General features: G+C 35.5%; 2 pseudogenes; both read left to right on the forward strand.

The window, feature by feature from the left end:
• The first annotated feature begins 2,242 nt into the window (after positions 1-2,242).
• On the forward strand, positions 2,243-4,320 carry LOC113324944 (annotated as a pseudogene).
• Positions 4,321-19,696: 15,376 nt separating this feature from the next.
• LOC113324945 lies at positions 19,697-21,250 on the forward strand (annotated as a pseudogene).
• Positions 21,251-22,259: the final 1,009 nt, after the last annotated feature.

Consider the following 22,259-nt stretch of genomic DNA (forward strand, 5'->3'; position numbering starts at 1 on the left):
GGTAAATCAGTGACAAAGTTCAACAATCGTTCAAACTCAGGAATGTGTTCTCAAACCGTACCTTTCTGTTTGATTGTACTGATCGCCATCTTGGCATCAACAAACTTTGCTGGATAAAATCGAGCACGAACAAGGGAGAAAAACTATGGCCAAGTGGTTACATTAACCGTAGTTCTTTTCGAACGATACCATGCATTGGCATCACCCTTAAGATGTGCAGAAGCAATGGCTAGCTTCAAATTTTCAGCAACTGTATGTAAGCTAAAATACTGATCTACACTAAAAATCCAACTATCCGGATCATCTCCATCAAAAGTAGGAAATTTAAGATTGATAAAGATAGCCCTAATATTAGTTTCATTACCACCAGGAGTAGGAGGAGGTGGTGGAGGTTGTGGAGGAGCAGCACCGTTATTACGGTGACCCTGCTGAGGATAAACTGCTCTAAGCACTGCGCGTAAAGTAGTTCCCAACGCTGTAAACAAAGATGTAGATAGGGATGTAGTCAGATCTGCGGTAAGAGTTTGAGAAAGCTCTTTGGTATGTTCAGATAAATCGAGTTTCCTAAGAGCACAATCGTCTTCACGAAGCTGTTTGTCCGCAGCTTTCTTCATTTCACGAGCTTCCTCATCATGAGTATGATTTTTGGTAATGGTAGTGACTAATGAACCAAGTTTTGTTGTAACCCCATCAATGCTTTGTTACAGTTGAGACAAGTCTTCTGTGTATGTCATCGTAAAAAAAGAAAAATTGGTAGAATTTAGGAAAAATCTAACCTAGCTCTGAACCAGTTGTTAGGGTCCTTGACCAAACAATAGCTAGAACACAGCTAAGAGAACAAGAACACAGTAAAAGAATGCAAGAACCCCGGATAAAACCCTTTGAGTTAGGGGTTAAACACCTCTGCTTAAGAGTTTAAGGGAATGAGATAATTGAACCGAGTTCTATTGATTAAAGTTATGTTCTTCAAACAGACTCAAACACTGTATTTATATTACGCAATTACTTGAAAAGCAAGTGATGCAATTAAAGAAGTTCTATCAAACTAGGAAAGCTATGTATTAATTAAAGTAGTTCTAAATAAGGAAAGATAGCAGGTCGACAGGTTTGGTGTCGCAACACATACATACAATTGCAAACAGTAAACACCTTTAAATTTTGAATACCATGACATCGTGACTTCATAGCTTGACACAAATCTTCAAGGAATAACGAACAAGCCACCATCTACTCTTCGGTAGAATCAACTTAAACAAAAGAAATCGATTCATGAATTAAGAAACACAACAAAGTATAAGAACCATACCTTTTGTAACAACAACGGAAACATTAGTACCAAGCTTTCGGCTTCTTCTCACAGCTAAGAATTAAACACCACACACTCTCTCTAATCTTTTTTTTTCTTTTTTATCCTCTCTTTTAAATCTAACCTCTCTCTACCCTAGCTCTGATACCAAATATAGGATTTGGCATAGAGAGAGCAGAGAGGATCTAACAATGAAAATCTTTGAATAACCACATTGTATTCATCCTATACATTTTACATCAACTTGATGCCATTATACAGGCAGTCATAGACTGAACTGTTTTCCTACGGAATAGGCATTACAACCCACGATACAACCACATTATACTCTCCTAAAAGCGTCCACAGTGGTGCGAGTATAACCAAAGACTAAAAAAAGACCAAATTCGGGTTTAGTCCGTCGTGTGACGCAGTGGGGAAAGATTATATTTGATCGCGCGTTGATAAAGCTTACGCCTGGAATCACTTTTTGTAATCTTTGTTGCGATTTCTTCAAATTGATTGTCCACGGTGGTGCGAGTATAATCCCATAACAATATCCATAACTCTTCCCTTCATAATTGATTGTTCATTTTGCTTACCTTTTCAAATTTTCAGTTTTAATTTCATTGATTACAACGCAGATGAAGAAAATCGCAACAAAGATTACAAAAAGTGATATCCCTTCATAATGAAGGTTAATCGCATACTATGAATGTCACTTTTTTTTCACATTATTATAACAGAAAATCATCTAATTTTGTAAAAATCTTAACTTTGGATTATGTTTTGAATGCATTTTAATCTGGAGTATCTCTCTTTGGCCATTTGTTCTAACAATTCTTTCTATGTACTGCTTATAAATGCACTGGAGAGATATTGTCCCTTGCCTTCCAATTTTTTTTTCTTCCCTCCTCAAACTCATACGACTACTACAGTAGTTTTCCTATCGTAACGATGACTTTGGCTATGGCTATTGATGCTCATGAAACCACTGTTTTCCGATCAAAACTCCCAGACATTTCCATCACCAACAACATCCCACTCCATAGATATTGTTTTGAGAATATCTCAGAATTCAATGACAAACCTTCTTTAGTCACAGGCTCAAATGGAAGAATTTATAGTTATCATGAAACTCATCTTCTCTGCCAAAAAACTGCCGCTGGATTATCAAAACTAGGTGTAAAAAAAGGTGACGTGATAATACTTCTTCTCCAGAACTGTCCTGAATTCATTTTCTCCTTTCTAGGAGCTTCAATGCTTGGCGCTGTATCAGCTACGCCGAATCCTGCTTACTTCGGACCAGAAATTTACAAGCAGATCCATCATTCAAAAATTAAACTAATCATCACTGAATCTCACTACGTCCAAAAAATTCGAGATATCGAAAAATACGTTCTGATTGCTACAATAGATGATCCCCCACAAAATTGCATGCATTTCTCCGTGATCTCCAGTGCGGATGAAACAGAAATCTCACCAGTTACGCTGGAACCAGAAAACCCTGTTAGTTTTCCATACTCGTCTGGAACTACAGGATTTCCGAAAGGTGTAATTCTGACACATAAAAGCATCATATCAAATGTTGCTCAACTAGTTGAAGGAGAGAATCCAAATTTGTATCTGGAGTCCAACGACGTCGTCTTATGTGCTCTTCTCGCTGTGTTCTCTGAGGGCTGGCGCAGGAATATTATTACTACAGAATTTTGAAATTGGGTCATTCTTGAAATTGATCCAGAAGTACCAAGTTACAGTAGCACCTATTGTTCCACCAATTGTCGTAGAATTGGCGAAGAATCCAATGGCTGGGAGTTCCGAGTTGTGCTCAATCAGGGCATTTTTGTCAGGGGGTGCTCCACTTGGAAAGCAATTGCACGAAGAATTAAAGTGTAAAGTTCCACAAGCTATTGTTGGGCAGGTAATGTAGAAATTCCCGAATTTGGGTTGCCATAAGCTTCTCAGAGTTGCGATTAATATTTTTAATGTACAAAGCAGGCTTATGGATGAGCGAAGGAGGGCCAGCTTTAGCAGTGTCGCTGGTATTTGCAAAGCAACCACTCCCGTCAAAATTTGGCTCGTCAGGACACATTGTCAGGAATGCAGAGATGAAGATCATCGACCCTGTCACTGGCGTCAGTCTTGCACGTAACCAGTCTGGAGAGATCTGTGCTCGTGGACCTCAGATTATGAAAGGTACATATCTATTTTCTTTCGGGTGATATATACAATAATAGCCAAATTTTCTATTCATAATCAACTGCATGGAAATTGAATGATGAAGGATATTTGAATGACGGAACCATGAATACAATCGACCAAGAAGGCTGGCTTCATACAGGAGACATAGGTTTCATTGACAATGACGACGAGATTTTCATTGTGGACAGAGTCACAGAACTTATTAGTTTCAAAGAATTCAAGGTAGAATTTATTTCTGTAATAATTCAAATCTACTACGAACGAATTATTGTTTCTGAAACATTTTTACTAAAATTCTAATTTATGTTAATGCATATAGATAGCGCTAGCAGAGCTCGAGGCTTTACTGTTCAGTCACCCGTCTATTGATGCGGCTGCTGTTGTTTCGTAAGCATCCATATTACTTTCGTAGTACCACTACAAGCGACCTTAATTAGTAAAAATAAAGCAAATTTTATCATAATCAACTTTTTTTCCTGCAGTCAAGATGACCCCGCAACTGGAGAAGCTGTGGTTGCCTTTGTCGTTCAATCAGATGGAGCTGAACTTACTGAAGATGAAGTTAAAGAATTTGTCGCAAAACAAGTGAGTTATACTTGAAACAGAATTTTATTTCCTGTTCGAATCATGAAAAAGAGTTATCTGCAAACTTCTGAAATTTTTAACACAGAAAGTTGTGTGTTGCACTGATAATGAGTCGTTGGTGTTAATTGCAGGTGGAGGTCCATAAGAGACCACATAAAATCTTATTCATCGATGCCATACCAGTATCTTCTACTGGCAAGATTTTAAGAAAAGAACTCAGGCCTAGATTAGCTTCTTCATCGGTTTAAGTAGTAGTAGTATTACTTTGTCATGGGATTTTTTCCTTCCCCATCAACATTTTATATCAGTTTTACCTTCTGTGCAAGTATTGTATTGTATTCGTGCATTTGCACCAAATTCTTTTAGAAGGCTAGTATTGGGACGTCACATTTCATTAGAGAGGCGTCATCTAATAGGACAAAAACGGGTTACCCATAAGTAATATCAAAAATCCCTTTATCTCAAATAATTTTATAATGACCAAATAACCCTTATTTGAATAGATTAGCTAGTATTAGATTAGATTAATAATATTGACTTGTAATTAGAGATGGAAAATTAGAGCTAGTATTTTAGGTTTTTGAAGGGAAGAAAAAATGGATTTTTTTCCTTTTTTTACAAGTTTACGGTTAGGTGCGATGAATTCCTAACCGTAATCGAAGAAAATTGAGAAAAACGCGAGTTGAAAAAAAATCAGTTACAGCTGGATGAAAACGACAATTGAAAAACAATCAGTTACGGCTGGTAAATAACCAATCATAGATCTGTTACGGCCAGATTTGGTTGTTATTAAGATAGAAAAGAAAGAAAAAAAACCAACTGTAGGTTTGTGTTACGGCCAAGTTTATTTTTTTGGTGATAAAGAATCCAACCGTATATCTATTACGTCTAGGTTTGTCCGGTTGATAAGACCAACCGTAGCTTTGTTTCTCACGAACTTAAAGAAAGTTAGTTAAATAAAATATTTTCTCCTTATCCAAAAAGTGTTTGTTAGATAATTAAAGATATAATCAGTTTATTTAGGGAAACTTAGAGAATTTTTCTTAAACCCACATGAACCGAAAATAAATAATAAAAGAAATTTTTTTCTAGTTTTAGATTTCTTAGGGTTGGGTTTTAAGGAGTCTAATCCAACCGTAGATATATTTACTTCTTAGTTTTAGGGAATTTTTAACCCTAGTTTTTCATATTTCAACCAATTTAATCATAATACCCTACGATTCTAATGTCTTATTGGTTGGTTGTGGTTGATTTTAGTTTCTATTACATCAAAGACATCCCATAACCAAATTTCTAGTCAATAGGAGGAATCCATGTGAAGCCCCTCAATTGGAATGTGACGCCCAAATAATATCTTCTTTATTATAAGTATTGTATTCGTGCATTTGCACCAAGATTTTTTTTAATAATGTATGGTTTTCGAACCTCTATTATAAGAATACCAAGCTTCCTTGTCAAAAAAAAAAAATTAAATAATAATAATAATAATAGAAAAAGGAAAAAAAAGCCTTATTCATGTGAGATTCACTGATGAGGGCCTTATGTTTTTTTCTAGAACCGTTTTTTGGGGACTACTCAAAAATAGTGAGGGACTACTTTGTGATAGGAATGTCTACCATATATTTATAAGGGGTGTCCTAAAGTGTGGAAATGACTAACCTACCCTTCACCTATATATATAATCACCTCCTCCCATCACCACCACCTATATATATATATATATATATATATAACCACCTCCTCCCATCACCACCACCGACCACCTCAAATCACCACCACCGCCTATATATATATAGCTTAATTTAAATCATTAACAAAACAAAATCAAAATTATAACAAACCCATTATTTTTCATTCGTTTTCCGTTGAAAAAATGAGAAGTAATCATCAAAATGAGTTGAAAATGGAAGTTACAGAGAGAAGTTCGGCTAGGAATTATGTGAAAAAATTTGTCGAACTAACCGAACTCAACTTTAATGGAGGTTTTTGTTTTCAGAGAAAAATTCGGTTACGTCGAAAAAAAATGTCCAAGCCGAACATATAGTTCGGTTACGTCGCAAAAAGTTCGGTTACATCGAACAAAGTTCGGTTACGCCACAAAAAGTTCGGTTACATTGCAATTTTTTTCTCCTAACTGAACTTTTCTCTGAATAACCTGCATATTGACTTCGGTTACGTCGCAATTTTTTTCCTAGACGAACTTCTAGTTCGGTTATGTCGCAATTTTCTTCTCATAACCGAACTTTTCTCTGAAAGAAAAAACTCCATTAAAGCTGAGTTCGGCTACCTGTGTTTTCAGAAATATTAGCCGAACTACACTTGCAGATGAGTTCGGCTACATGTTCTTCAGATTTCGTAGTCGAACTTTTTTAACCAAACCGAAATCAATTTGTAAACTGTTCATTTTTAGGAATGTTTTGGCCAATTCAAGCACCGTTAACTAAATTTGAAGTATCTGTGAGTACCCAAAACATCATACTCTTGTTGTGGCTCTTAAAGAAAAAGATCTTAACTTTTTTTCTTCCAAAACCCTCATCTTCATCTTCATCTTCTCCCTCTCAATAATTCTTCTTTTGAAAAAAATCAACTTATTAATTTAATCTCACTAATCCTTAACTAACTTACTAATCATTACACTAATTTAATTACCAAGGGCAAGTTTGGTATTAAAAAAAACTTAGATAAGGCGTGACTCATTATTACTTCTAATATCCACCCCAAAAATGGAGAGTAGTCCCCCACCATTTTTGAGTAGTCTCCAAAAAACGGTTCTTTTTCTAATGAGAAATTTGTTATTTGGTCATAAGCCCACATACTTAGTTATATTAGGGCCCAATCGGGTTTCACCCTTATCACTAGGTCCATAATATTTTGAAAACAAGAAAATGACCAAAAGACTCTAGTAGTAACCACGTGCAAAGAATCTCGCATGTAAACTATATGGTATTTGTGGTTCTTGCTGAGCTACAGAAGGTAATTGTAATTAGCAAAAAAATGGAAAGTAAGATGCAATATGTTCTGTAACATGGAAAAATCCAACAATGCATATGTTATGTACTCAGTGAAACTAAGAGTACATATGTCATGTGCTATTTTGTTAATTTTTTTTTAGTCTATCTTTGTTTCTTTACGTTTATGCTATATTGAAGGGTAAGGAATCTGAGGTAAGTCAAACATCAGCGGAAGACGACGTACCACTTGCCAAGAAACTCGCAGATAAGCTGTCTACAAAGGATAAGGAAGTAGAAGCAATAGAGAAGAAAAAGACGAGTACATCTGTTGCTTCAAGAGAGATGAAAAAACCGACTATCTCAGCCAAGGAGAAGAAAAATACTCCAAAAATCACATTTACCCCACAAAAGTTAGTAACTCGGAGCGACCCACAAAGAAGAGTTAATCATGATTTCGGGAGTGGCAAAGGATTATCTGGAATTAAAAGGCGAAAACCAAAATCCAAACTTGAAAACCCAGTTGAACAGGATTTCCCCACAGAGAAAGTTCATAAAAAGAATGACGAGAATGTGAAAAAGAGAAAAGCTAAAGGTGGTCCAAATATTAAAGAACAGCCTCAAAAAGTGAAGACGGGAATGCAAGTTGCTGAAGCTACAGAAATCTCAGTTCTATAAGATTTTGATTCCACAAGAAATAAAGATTTTTTCTCCTTTTTTTAACAAAGCAACCTCGTTGTAAGTCTCTCTTGGATATGTCCCTTGCATTTTAACAAAACATTATGTACTTCGTTTAGGATCAATCTTATAAATGATTTTGATTGTTTGAATTTGCAGGTCTAGTGTTTCGAAAGTTCCTACTGAGGTTGGTCATCTCATATTAACTGCAGAGACATTTGAAGATCTGGTACATAACAGGGCTTTCGAGGCAGATCTTATAAATTACTGGCAATACCAACTTAAAAAAGCAAATCATAATGAGAAAACAGTGGATGGACAGAGAAAGTACATACCAGGTGTTGCACATTGATGCGTCTGGCTGGGTACGTTTTCCTATTTATCTTGATAAACAACATGCATTTTGTTTTTGGAAAGTGCAGTGCATATCTCTCATATTGATGAAGATTCCGACTTCATGCTTATTTTATTTTAGATATTTTAAATTTGGATTGCATATATCCCATACTAAATGAAATAAAACATTTTTTAATATTGCAACAAATATTATGCTTTCATATATGTGTTTTACACTATGATTTTCAGTACATATTTACTATACTGATGAAAAAAAGTAACCATTTTTATATTTTTTCCCTTTTCAGTTTTATGTAAGTAACCCATCGTATCAAATAGCAGCACATGTCAGTGTACCCATCAGTCAAATGGAGGAAGGAACCAGGAATATTCTTATTCCAATGTCGCATCAAGAAGTGCATTGGACGCTTCTTGTGTATGACTGCGAGAAAGCCGAATTCTACCACTACAACATTTGGGAAGTCGCATCCAAAGACCAGTGTTTCGAAGATGCTAGACGTATGGCAGAATTATGATTCTTATCAATTAATGAAAACTTGATGCGCCGCGGCCTTCCACAAGTACGCAAAGTAAAGTTGATCAGTTACCCAACACCTCAACAAGGTGACTATCCATATTGTACACTATATGTCATGCACTTCATGAAAAACTTGCAAATGAGGAAATCAATGATGGAGTGTGATTGAGCTTGGGGAATGATGAACAATTCAAATTTAAAATACATAAGAATAGGATCTCTTTATCATTTAAGATACTCTTAGCAAAAACTCTTCCTGAGCAAAGTTGGAATCTTAATGCTCCAAGAGGTTTTTAAGCTAGTATCTGACAGTAAATATATGAAAGACCGAATTAGGACTGCATACTAGAAGTTATCCTAGAATATATTCTAACTTTACTAGTCGTTTTTGAATATATTAGAAGTATACTAATTGTTCTTAGTTATTTTGATAACAATTGTTTTCAAAAGTATGGTGTTTGTCTTTAATCTACATGCAGTTTTTTTGCTTTATAAAAATATTGACATGTTGTTGGATGGTAAAAGTCCAAAGTATGTAGTGTGCATCTATGTGTTTGGTGTGTCTTATGTAACATTTCTTGTCACCTGGAAAAATACAGAGTACACAATAGCTGTACTGAACAAATTATCCAGATACTCTTTGGTTATGGACACAAACAATCTTGGACAGCCATAATGATATATTGTAACATTTATGCAGCGCATAGGTGTAACATATTGGTTGTGTTTGGTGTGTCTTATGTAACATTTCTTGTCACCTGGAAAAATACAGAGTACATAATATCCGTACTCAAAAAATTAGCCAGGTATTATGCGGTTATGGACACAAAAAATCTTGGGAAGCCATAATGATATAATGTAACATTTATGCATTGCATAGGTGTGACATATTATAACATTTATGCAGCGCATTCACCTGAAAAAAATAGAGTACATAATAATTGTACTAGAAAATTATCCAGATACTTTGTTCAGTACAAAGTAGATAATAAATTAGAGTACATAAGTCCGTACTCTTAAAAAAACTTATAAATCAAACTGAATTATCAATAACATTGAAAGACAATAATGCTCTCTGAATAATGAGTCTTAAATGAGCACAAAGTACCATGTCCCAGAAAGATAAAACAGAACATAATTGCAATACTTTAAAAAAGCAAACAAAAGTTTTTTGAATGATGCGGAAACAAAATTTGCATTATGACCAATAGAAGTAGTCAGGGAGAACTGCAACTTAAAACTCAGGGGTAAGAAGGAATGACAGTGCAGGTTGCCTTGTTGTTAGAGCATTGCTCGGTCGAACTCGCATGCATTGCTATCTCAAACATGTTTGTCAATGTTAGTGATCAAAACTATAAGTCTTGATTTCTATCCTATTTAGATGTCTGGAACTAGGACATAGATTGTGTAGTTGAGCTTTAGCTTTCACAGCGTTCATCATTTGAGGACGAATAACTACTAAGGGGAGCTTGTGGAACTTCATCAACAAAAGGTATGTGAGACTGAAACTCATCTATCACTTGAAAAGTCTATTTCTGCTCTATCTCCTATATTGAGACATAAGTCGTGTTATGATATAGTTTTCTATTTTACACATTTGAGATTTCGAGCTGAGTTTAACTCGCTTATATATTTCTCGGAATATGTTTGGAAAGCTTTCGCTTCGGACAAGTTCATCTTACATTCATGACGAAAGTCTGAATATGATCATATAAAAATTTCAAGTAACATCTTACATGGTTTGTGTGATACAATCATTTTCGTGTAATCTTGGAATTTTTTATTATGGTAATTTCAATATCTTGAAAATTGCTTTGATGCTAATAGTATTGTGAAAATGACTGTTGTCATCCTCTAAGAAAGTTTCACTGATTGAAATAAAGAGTTTAGAATCAAATAACCATTTTTGGGTATAAACATAGTGTGTTAATCACATTAGTGTGCAAGTCCAAAACCGGGAGGCTGAAGTATGCGTACCCCTACGCATACTGGAGGTTGCTGATGTATGGGCAAGTATGCGTACCCGTATGCATACTGGTGGACCTCCGTGAATTTCTGTCGTAGTTTGGAAGTGTAAGTAGTATGCGCACTCGTTCGCGTACTGGCGTTGCCCAAAATTGGTCCGACTACTTAAGTATGCGTACTCGTTTGCATACTTGAGTGGGTTACTTTCTAAAATCGATTATGTACATGAACTTAAACACTTATATTATTAGGAATGCAATCTTTGCAAACCGTGGCTATAATGTTCATGAATTGATTCAAGTGAATTAAACCGATTTTGTTTCAATTATGTTCTTGTATACTTATATGAGAATATAGAAATTGAACGACTCTTTAACTAGTTTCATTTGAGTCATTTGAACTAGTTATGGATAAGATGAATATGGTTGATAGAGAGTTAATCATATGGCTACCTTTGGTTAACTATTGTGAGTCAACATGGTGTACACGTTTAGGTACAGTTCATAAACCTGAATGAGGGTACATTTCATTTGTGTGTAACAAGTTAATTTCGATATAACGGTTGAAAGATATTAGCTTGGTTGAATCAGGTTTTTCATCTAACGGTGAATATCGAATGCTTTGTTACCAAGGTAACTTAGATTGCAAACCCTGATTTGAAAACTATATAAAGGACAACTCTAGCAACTGGGAAACCTAATCCCCATACCTCCAGTGTGTTACTAACTGCATAATCTTGAGTCGATTCTCATTTAACTTTAGGTTTTCCTAAACCTTGTAGGTTAACGACTTGAAAGACTTCATTGGGATTGTGAAGCCAGACCCAACTATTTCTCTTGTAGTTACGTGTTCTGATCTTGCCCAATTATATCGATTGAGTACTATCTTCTCTAAGATTTGCTCGAGATTAATTTCCCTGATAGGCAAGATAAAACGTGATCACAAAAATCTTCGTCTCATCGCTTGTGATCCCACAATATCTAGTTTCGCCATCATACGATTTAGATTATTGTGAGGTGATTGATAATACTAGGTTGTTCTTCGGGAATATATGTCCGGTTTATCAATTGTTTCATGTTCACCTTGATTTATCAAAACACGGAACAAAAACTCTTGGGTATTTCTGTGGGAGACAGATTTATTCAATCCTATAGACTTTTCTGTGTGAGACATATTTGTTTATCAAGTCTTCTACTTTGGGTCGTAGCAACTCTTAGTTGTGGGTGGGATCAGCTAAGGGAATCAAGTGTGTAGTATCCTGCTGGGATCAGAGACGTAAGGAGCGCAACTGTACCTTGAATAAATGTGAGATTGATTAGGGTTCAACTACAGTCCAGTCCGAAGTTCATTGGTAGTAGGATAGTGTCTGTAGCGGCTTAATACAGTATGGTGTTCAAACTGGACTAGGTTCCGAGGTTTTTCTGCATTTGCGGTTTCCTTGTTAACAAAATTCTGGTGTCTGTTATTTCTTTTCCGCATTATATTTTGTTATATAATTGAAATATCACAGGTTGTGCGTTGTATCGATCAATTAGTAAATCCAACATTTAGTTGTTGATTGAGATTTATTGATCCTTGAACATCGGTCTTTGGCACCATTCAAGTTTACTCGGGCTCGCAGATTTCTATTTGCTGATTGCGGATTGAATTAAGAGTTAGAGATATAAAACTCTTTGATATACTTTTTTCTAGATTGAGTCTGACTGTCTAGTTGATTCTCTAGAAAGTATATTGGACTAAGTCCTCTCAGATTTCCAAACGAATTGTTAGGTGTGGTTGTTAGACCCCCCGCATTTTCACTTGTTGTGATGAGTTTTCTTGTGGAAGTTTGAACATCTGACGGATTTCCTACTCCTCTCCCATGCATTCTTGATCCGATTTCCTTTTGGTCTACCTAGTGGAACTCGTGGATGTGGTGGAAAAATAGTATCCTCTGGTTCATACTGCTCTGGCCTGTTGTAGTTAGGGACTGGTCTGATAGCAATTGAATACAGCTGCTTAAAATACGTAATTTTGAAGTAGTCTTGGATATAATCTACGTATCTATCACCCTTGGCATAAATAACTACTGTAGCATGAGAGCATGGAAACCTATAAACACGCTATCTTTGGAAGGTACAAGTCTTGCTCAGCAGATCAACAATGTGAGACCTGCAGATGCAAAAAGGCAAAAAATCTTTTCAGCACAAATAACTTAACACACTACATATATGCAGTACTACAAAAAATACAGAAAAACAAAAATATGATTCAATGGTACATGTATGATATACTGTAGTAGAAGTTGTTTTAGTGGATAAAGCTAACCTAGGTGAATGAATTTCATAGACATAATCAGTTGACTGAGTAACATTACAAACATGACCAATTTGAATATGTTCTTTAAGTAACACCTGGTAGGTAGGAATGAGCAACTCAGAGTCCATCAGAAACTCAGTTCGCGACGTTCTGTCATTAACTCCATAATGCGTAACCTATGAATGGAACACAAAGAGCACCTCTAATAAATTTTGAACCAAAAAAAATTAACATAAACCAAAGAAAACACCAAAAAAACACACACACCTGATCATGTCAACGGGGGCACAGGCAGGCAACCTCTTGTTCTTCCGAATCCAATTATTGAATGACTCAACAATACTTGATATAGTCTGACCAAATCTACAGTCAGTGAAGATTGCATTAGACCAACGTTCCCTAGGAATGTTGCGGAAATTATAAACCCCGGCCCTTCCCATTAACTCTATTTCCGTAAGTGCTTCTTCGTATTTTGCTGGTATGAGAGCATAAGTTGCTTTTTTGAAACAAGCCATAACTTCTTTATACTTCTCGTCTGATTTCCTGATTGTAAGTTTTGATTCAAGTGGTAGTAACAATAACCATGATGAGAATCAAGAAAGTTAGCAGTAATAGATCTCAACAATCCTTCACAATGATCAGACATAATTTGATAGGATGGTCATCAACAACGTTCTTAAGATTACGCACAAACCAATCCCAATTTTCAACATCTTCTCCATGTACTAATGCATATGCTAGAGGATAAAAACCTGCAGAAAACAAACAGTACGTATATGATACACTGTCAGAAACTATGTCGTTATACTGCTTGAAACTGGAAAAAAGACTAAGAATGTTCAGTACATAACAACCATACTTTTTACAAAAAAACAGTCTTATGCTTACATATATGAATCTGTGTGTGTTAGACACAATAAATTTTCAATATATAAATAGTATATTAGAAACAAATTAGTTAATTTGCAAAATATAAATGGTATACTCAAATTTTTCCGACAATTAAGGTAAGAATAGTATTTGCCTTGATAAGGGTACCTTTCCATCTCCTAGTAAGAAAAGTTGCATCAACAAAAATCATTGGTCGAAAAAGTTTATAACCTTCAATACAAGTGCCTATTGTGATGAACAACCTTTCAAATGTGTGAGTTGCATCGTTATACTTAAAATCCACATAAGATCCAGGATTTATTTCCTTCAATGCATTAACCCACCAAACCAGATCGGTGTAAGACTTTACATCATTACCAAAAATATCATGGTGTGAAAGTTCCAAACCATGATATGCATGGTGATATTTGATATTAACACAAGCCCTAACTTTTATATAATCTGCAATCTCCCGAGGCTTGATAAGTGGGTTGTGTATCACACGTTCATGAAATAAGGTTGTGTACCAACTTCTTTGATACATTTGGACTTCTCAATTTGATACCACCTCCACAAGTGTGCCTGCCAACATACTTTTTTATCCTGAAAACATCGAAAGAAGAATCAATAGTAACTGCATCAGTTTTGTAACTATCTCTAGTTGTCATAATCAGTTCTGAATTATTGTTGACATCATTGAAAGTAGAGGAACTAAATCCACCGGGAGAAAGAGACTCCACATGCAACTCAAAGAACGCCGCTTTCTTTGAAAAATGCAAGGCAGCGAGACCGTGAAATTGAAAGTCAGCAATCACAGGAATTTTGACACCATTCTCAACAAAATTGATAACTATATCAGATAATGTTCTCTAATTTTCACAAATAAGAAACTTTTTATCATCAATACTAGAACCAAAAGTAACCAGGTGGGCAAAATGATGATGCTTATAGTAGATGTATGCATAACAGTAAGTATTTGGATTTGAACAATCAACAATAGACATGTTTTGAACCTGCATATCAAAGCATACCAATGAGTATTTTATATATGTAGTTACGGATAAGACTAAAAAAGGTGACAAAACACATGAATTACAGATCAACTGCATGGCAAGAATAAGTAACAGATCTATGAAAAATAAGAGGACCGAAACATATATTATAGTATTCATATATGTACTGACGGATAAGACTAAAAAAGGTGACAAAACACAACCAAATAGCATTTCCTATCAGTATGCGATATATGTATTGAAGCTTCATGAACTACAAATCAACTACATGAAAAGAATAGGTAACATATCTACGCAAAATAAGAGGATCGAAACAGATATTACATTGTTTCGTATATGTAATGACGGATAAGACTAAAAAAGATGACAAAACTATGAATCAAACACAACCAATAACACTTCCTATCAGTATGCGATATATGTACTACTGGATAATAAAATCTGAATCATCAAACAAACATGGTTTTCAAGCAAAAAACAAAATGTTATTCAAATCTAAAGTTAAAATAAGCTAAAAACATAATAACCTAACAAAAAAAATTGAATAATTGCAAACAAAATTCATAAAAAAGAAACAAAAACACAAAACGAACAAAAATATTGATCGAGTTAGAAAAACGAAATAAAAAGTGTGTATATCATAAAAATGCTCTGATCTTCATGATCCAAATAAACTTAAACAGAAAACAAAATAGAATTGAAATCATAAACAGAATTGAAACAAAACAGTAGCAGAAAGAGGAAGAGAAGATTACAGAATTAAAATCAAAGATAACATACCTGCAAAAATCACACTAGAATCTTCAAAAACCCTAGTTCGAAATCGAGAAGCAGAAGAGCAGCATAGAGTTCGGATCTGAGAAAAAAAGAATTATGGAAACTTTAAAATAGCCTTCTTATATATGTACCAGCATAGGGGATACCTAGGCTAAAGCCCATGTTAACACTATCATAGGTAACTCCTAGTATGTCCCCATGAGATTCACAGTTCATGCTCACAGCTCAATCTCGAAACACGACATACTCAGAGGCGCCAACAAGCCCCATTCTTAATTAGGCACGTCCACAACCGACCCCCTGAACCCGAGGTATGCAAGTTCGTGCAACTAAGTTATATGGTCCTTTTCTAGAGCTCATGCACTTATCTAGAGGGACCAACAAAAGGGGAATTCATCGTAGCATCCTCATGGCCGGCATGATAGGTTGATACCCAACCTCAACCCATCTTATGCTCTACACATACGACATTGTCTTTTGTTATCATGTTGTTCACATGACACAAACTAGTCACATTGCATAGATAGGGAATTTTCGACTACAAAAAGTATTATTATCCTGACAACTCATCATACGAGAAGACTGACTAAGCCACACACATGGGGGATAATTTTAGGTTTTACCTAGCTGTATTTCTCACCGTTAAGGAGGACAACCGGTCGAGGAGGTTACGGGAATTAAGGGATGAACTCTTCCGTAATTATTCATGTTATTGCGATCCTCATCCTTATCCCACCGACTTAAGATCAGAGAGTTTAGCTATGCATAGGTCATCAATCGACCCTGCTAAAGAAATCTCATAGAATATTTTGATCCAACCAAATAATTACTCTAATATTTCTCTTATTTATGATTCCCTCTCTGAGATCAACCTTGATTGTTTCATCATTTGTTTGAAGCAGTGTTTGAATGTCCATAAACTAGGTTTAGGGAAAACGTTTTTCGATCCCAACTTAAAACCCTAAAATTAAAACTCAATTCCACCGCTTCATTTATTTTTAGACATCTACATTTTAGTGACCAAAATGAGAGGCTGGTCACTCAGTCACAGGTAATTATGAACTACCTGGAAGGAAGTAATTCTTCAACCATCGATCTCAATAACAAATGTCCAAATGATCCCATTCCAGAAAATCCATCATTAACTCTTGAAAACCTGGGCAAGAATCACAAAGAACTTCAAAAGACTCGGTAAAGCCTTATGAAGACTCAGATTGACATATTGAGTAATCTAAAGATGTTCGCAAAACGAGAAGTAATGGTGGATCCGACCAATTCTAAATAGAAATAAGTAATGAAATTTCAAGAGCAACGTTGAGATAAATCGTAGATACCGCACTAATGATGAGCGTGAACAAGGTAGAGGAAAACATCCTACTGAATTCATCACCCGTGTTGATATGGAGAGGCTAGTACGTTCTTGTGAGAAAATATCACCGAAGATCGCTCTACAGAGACCGCCATCCTTACCCTATCGAGTTACAATGTATCCACTTCCTACAGGTAATGTCCCTCCATAGTCCATATAGGGTGTGCATATAATCCGGAACCGCGGATTTCATCCGCAACCGTCCACAAAATTACGGGTAAAAACCAATCCGCAAGATTATATAGGCCGGTTACGGGTGAATTCTCAAATCCACAAGGTTTAGCGGTTTGATCGCGGTTGGTTTTGTAAATCCGCGGATTTATCCGCATCGTAAGGTAGTGAATGAATTTCATAAAACTACTAAGAATAATATTGAAAGGTTCAGTTTTATATATAATCTTCTATATATCCTATATATCCTGAGAGAAATTCATAAACCTAATTTCATCTTCGATAATATTAAGAGTATATAAATCGAAAGATAACCAAGTTTGGGTCAAGAAGACCTCTTTCGTTTATCTGCTGGACCTACTGAATGAACATGTTTTGCCTATAAACTGGACTTTTGAAAGCCGTGGTATGTCCTTGTCTCAGTTTACACCTTTTCGTTTTCTTTTTGCTTTCGTGTTGCCAATTTTGTTTGGCTAAGTTGTTAGATTATAATGGCGAAATCACTTAGAAAATTGACATTGCAGTCAGGTTGTCCATTAAGCTATAAAACTCAGATATCATTAGGAGATTATCAAGGTAGATGCTAATTATGAGCCCAGCTGCAAAGTCACTGGGATCCTGCATATATGAACAGTTCAATGAAAAGCTGTGAGTAGAGCATATGAACCTTCCCATTTGTTTCCTGTGGTCATGTGGACATGATCGCTCTAGAACCAGATAGCTCCGTCTCTGTTAGTTTCTGACTTGCAAATAGTTGTTTCTTCTCATATGTTTTCAATATTGGTGGGAGCATCGTGTCATCATGTCTGGCTAACTTATGGAAGCTATTGCATCAAGTGTCGTTGCTTTGCGTTATCTAGCTACAATAACTTTCTTCTCCAAATCCGCGGTTAATCCGCATCCGTCCCGTACAATCCGCTGATCCGCAGAGGTCAAATCCACGGATGATTGGGTCGGTCACAGTTCAATTTTCCAAATTCGCAACTTTGACGGTTTGGTTACGGGTGACCCCTAATCCGCAACCGTCCATCCGTTGCACACCCCTACCTCCATAGGGCATTACATGTATCACCATTTAAAGGAAGAGCATTAAATATTTTAAATAAAGAGATTACTCACCTCAATAGATATTATTTGTTTGTTTATTTATTTGTTCGACTATTCTTCTTCTTCTCTTCCTCTTTAATTTTATTTTCAAGTTCTCTGATTTACTAGACCTGATTTAGAATCAGTGATTTGGTATAGTGACAGTAAGGTTTGAATCGTATTTGGTGAATCGGTAACCAAAATTCAACAACAAATCTATATGATAGACAGAAATCCTCAATATCGGTAAATTTTGATTCACCGCCATATCATATTTGTATGTGAAAAATACTAGAACCCCCTACTATATGGGTTCAATATATAGAAACCCCACTAAATGGATCCTCCCCTATCAACTCCATACTTTCACTTTTTGATATTTTTAGGCCCAGAACTTTAGATTTCAGGGCTTGGTAATAAAGTTTAGGGATTGGGGGAAATTCGTAATACCAAAAATGCCCTTTACTATATATACCAAATGAAATAGGCTATAGGTTCATTTTCAGATTCATTTTCATTTTCACTTTCTCTCGCTTCTCTCTCGTCTTTGCTCTGAAGAAAATTAGGGTTCTTTTATCAAACCGAAGAAAACAATTGCAGAGAACAAAAAAAAGATTCTCGCTCCATCGATCTTCGATGGGGACGTTTACGTATTACAGAAGAACGAAAGTAATCGATTTATAGATTTAATCGATTTGATTCAAACAGGTTTAAGAACTGATCATCAATCTACAAGTTCGAAACAGAGGACGAACTTCAAATCTCTAAAACTCCGGTACAAATTCAATTTGAATCTGAGTATAAAGATAAGTTTATCTTCTTTTGTGCTTCATTTGATACATTTAAGTTGTTCGATTTTGAAAAAGAGGGAGAGAGTAAAAAGCTAAGGTTCCAGTGAAGAGGTCGATTTCGAGAAATTTCAATGACAGAAGTTATTAAAGGAAGTAGTGGAAAACGAAGGGGAAAGACAACAACTGAAGCTTTAAGTACCGAGAAATGAAAAAGAGAAGAGGATGATTTAGATCTTAATCTTTCTAGGTTGTAATCTTTATCTCTTTCAGTAATTTCAATTCTCGGATCTGTTTATGAAAGATCTATTGAATAATATTTTGTTTTCTGAATTTTATTTTTTTGATATTTTTCAGTGATATTCAAGGTATCACTGAAAAGCTCATAAAGATATAAGAAGAAGAGTGAACAAACGATTGCTAGGTAATATCTCTTTTTGTTTGAATTATTTTCAGATATGAAAACTGCGATAAAGGAAAAAGACGATTTCGGATTTGATTTTATTTGATGAATTTAGGGATTTGATGTGTTATAATTTCCTCTTAAGTTTTTAATGTTAATTCGAAAATATCTGATTTCTATTGAACAAATTGTGGTGGAATTTCATGGTTTGAACTTATTTTCTGAATCAATGTGTCTTCTGAAGTCAAGAAAATACTAAGTGATTCCAAATCAAAACTCGAGAAAGAACGGTGAGAGCTTGAACAATTTGATGTTCTTTTAGACCTGATTGTGTATTTGGTTTCTTCACTCTCTTGTAAATTGTTTTATGATGTTTTTAATTACATGCAGACTTTTGTGAAGGCACTTTCAAATAGCTCTAAAGAGGTATAAACACATAACAAATTTGTTAATATTTTGGGTTTACAGACAGTTAGATTATGAGTAAAGATTCTGAGTATGCTGGTTCTGGTGGATTAAATGGTTTGTTTGAATTGCAGTGTGAGAACTCTCTCAAGGATGAGTTTGCCAAGTTCCAGTCAGTTTATGAGAAATTTTCTAAGAAGAAAGCAGCACATTTGCAGGCGTTTGAAGGTAACTGTCTTTAAGAATAGGAGATTTCATTTGCTGGTAGATTCTTGTTTGAACTCTTGGTAATGTCAAATTAACATTACAGTAGCAAATATTGGGAAAAAATTATCTGACTAGGAAATCATTGTTGTTCATATCAAAATGTTAGCCTAACTCGTTTGGAAAATGAGATTCATTAATAACGGCACCACTTATTTTGGAATCACACTGAATGTTCAACTAGCGGAGTGTACTCATTGCTTCTGACCAACTAGCGGAGCGTACTCCCTGGGCAAGGCATGTAAGGTTAAACAACTCGGTTGGTATTCCTCTATAGATTAGTATAAGGTACTTGGAGTTTTGGAACATGTCTAAATTCCGTCATCTGTGTGAACAAAGATTCACTAGTGAATCTTTGAGATCGAACTGTATGTACAACTAGAATGGCTTCGCAAATTTTTCCAAAAGGTATTAGATAGATGAACTAATTATCATTTCGATCCACTTAAAAATACTGAAACTTAAGAACTGTATGATTTACTCAGGTAAAGACATCCTTTTTGCATTTTAGTATTTTTTGATTCAAGTTGCTTGATGTTTCAGGTGGCTGTTTCACGTGGTTTGAATGGGATTGGACTTGCTATAGTTATACCAGCTATTCAGTCCGTTGTGGCTGACTCAACTTATGACCATAATCGCGGTGTAGCTTTTTGGTGGCTTCAGGTAACAGGAAATATAGGGACAATTCTCGGTGGTCTGTTGTCAGTTCTTCTAACTTCCACATCATTCATGGGTATTGCTGGTTGGAGAATTTTCTTCCATCTTGTTGCAATTATTAGTGTTATCGTTGGAATTTTATTGGGATTGTTTGCCAAAGACCCTCGGTTTGTAGATAAAAGTAGTACAAATGGTTCAAGTTTTGCAAAATCATTATTGTTAGAGTTCAAGGAATTGTTTCAACCAACAAAATCGGTGATGAAAATCCGGTCCTTCCAGATTATTGTAGCACAGGGAGTTGGTGGATCATTTCCATGGTCAGCTTTGTCGTTCGCACCAATGTGGTTGGAACTTATTGGCTTCACTCACAAATAAACATCACTTCTCATGGGTATGTTTACAGTTGCTAGTTCTATTGGGGCACTTCTCGGAGGAAAGATGGGGGATGTACTCTCCGTCCGTTTTCCGAATGTAGGCATGATCATTTTATCTCAGATAAGTTTTATGCTGCTAGGTTTACCTGATGATACCAACACTGCATTCAGACACGACCTAATTTTGTTCATCATGGGTTTGTTCATAACCTGGAATGCTACTAAGCTGATTCAATAAATCATTATATAATCATTTACGTTGTTGCATTATAAGTTAAATATTTAGTGTTTTTGCTTTATATGTACAAAGATATTTCAAATTTACATGCCATATGTATATGTAATTGTTTGTTACACATGCCAATATGCATGTGTAACTCCTAATTACACATTCTACATGCATGTGTAATTCTCGGTTACACTACCCATATCCATGAGTAAGTCCTAGTTACACATGCTAAAATGAACAACAAAATTATTTTTTGCATCAATTGATTTTGCATTTCTGAATCTAAGTGCATTGTTGGATATCTTTGCTTATGCATTTAATTTTTGTTGATTGCTTCAGAAGGGATTAAGCACAAAGTGTTTGAGGTATGTTTTGCTGATCTACAGAACGATGAGGATCAGTCCTACATAAAGATGCGACTGAGAGTGGAGGATGTCCAAGGAAAGAATGTTTTGACTAACTTTTGGGTAACCATTATAAACTTAAGGTCTCTCGTCCTACTTAAAGAGTGAAGGATCAGTCCCACATAAAGAATGGTTTGACTAACAAATTAAGGTCTCTTTTCTGTAAGTGGCGGACTTTGATTAAGGCTCATGTTGATGTGAAGACAACCGACAACTTCACTCTGAGGATGTTCTGTATTGGCTTCATTCAGAGGACTACATATGCTCAATCAAGCCAAATCTGTCAGGTAAGGGTTTCAGCTTCACTTTACTCTCTTCCTTGAACTGATTGGCCCTTGCTTTTTGTTCTTCTGGTGCATCCATTTTATTTTTGTGGAAATATCACATGTACTAAAAACGTTAACAGATACATGTACTAATATCTCCATTTTATTATACTGAAGTATGCCATACGTTGTTGTTGTTGATCCTCAGTTATGTCCGAGGATATCCTAACTGGATGTGTAACTGCTAGTTACACTAACTGATTGGATGTGTAACTTCCGATTACACATGCCATATGCATGTGTAACTTCCGGTTACACAAGTCGTATTACACATCTATTTAAGCTTTT

The sequence above is a fragment of the Papaver somniferum genome, chromosome 11, assembly GCF_003573695.1.
Source record: "Papaver somniferum cultivar HN1 chromosome 11, ASM357369v1, whole genome shotgun sequence".
Taxonomy (NCBI): Eukaryota; Viridiplantae; Streptophyta; class Magnoliopsida; order Ranunculales; family Papaveraceae; genus Papaver; species Papaver somniferum.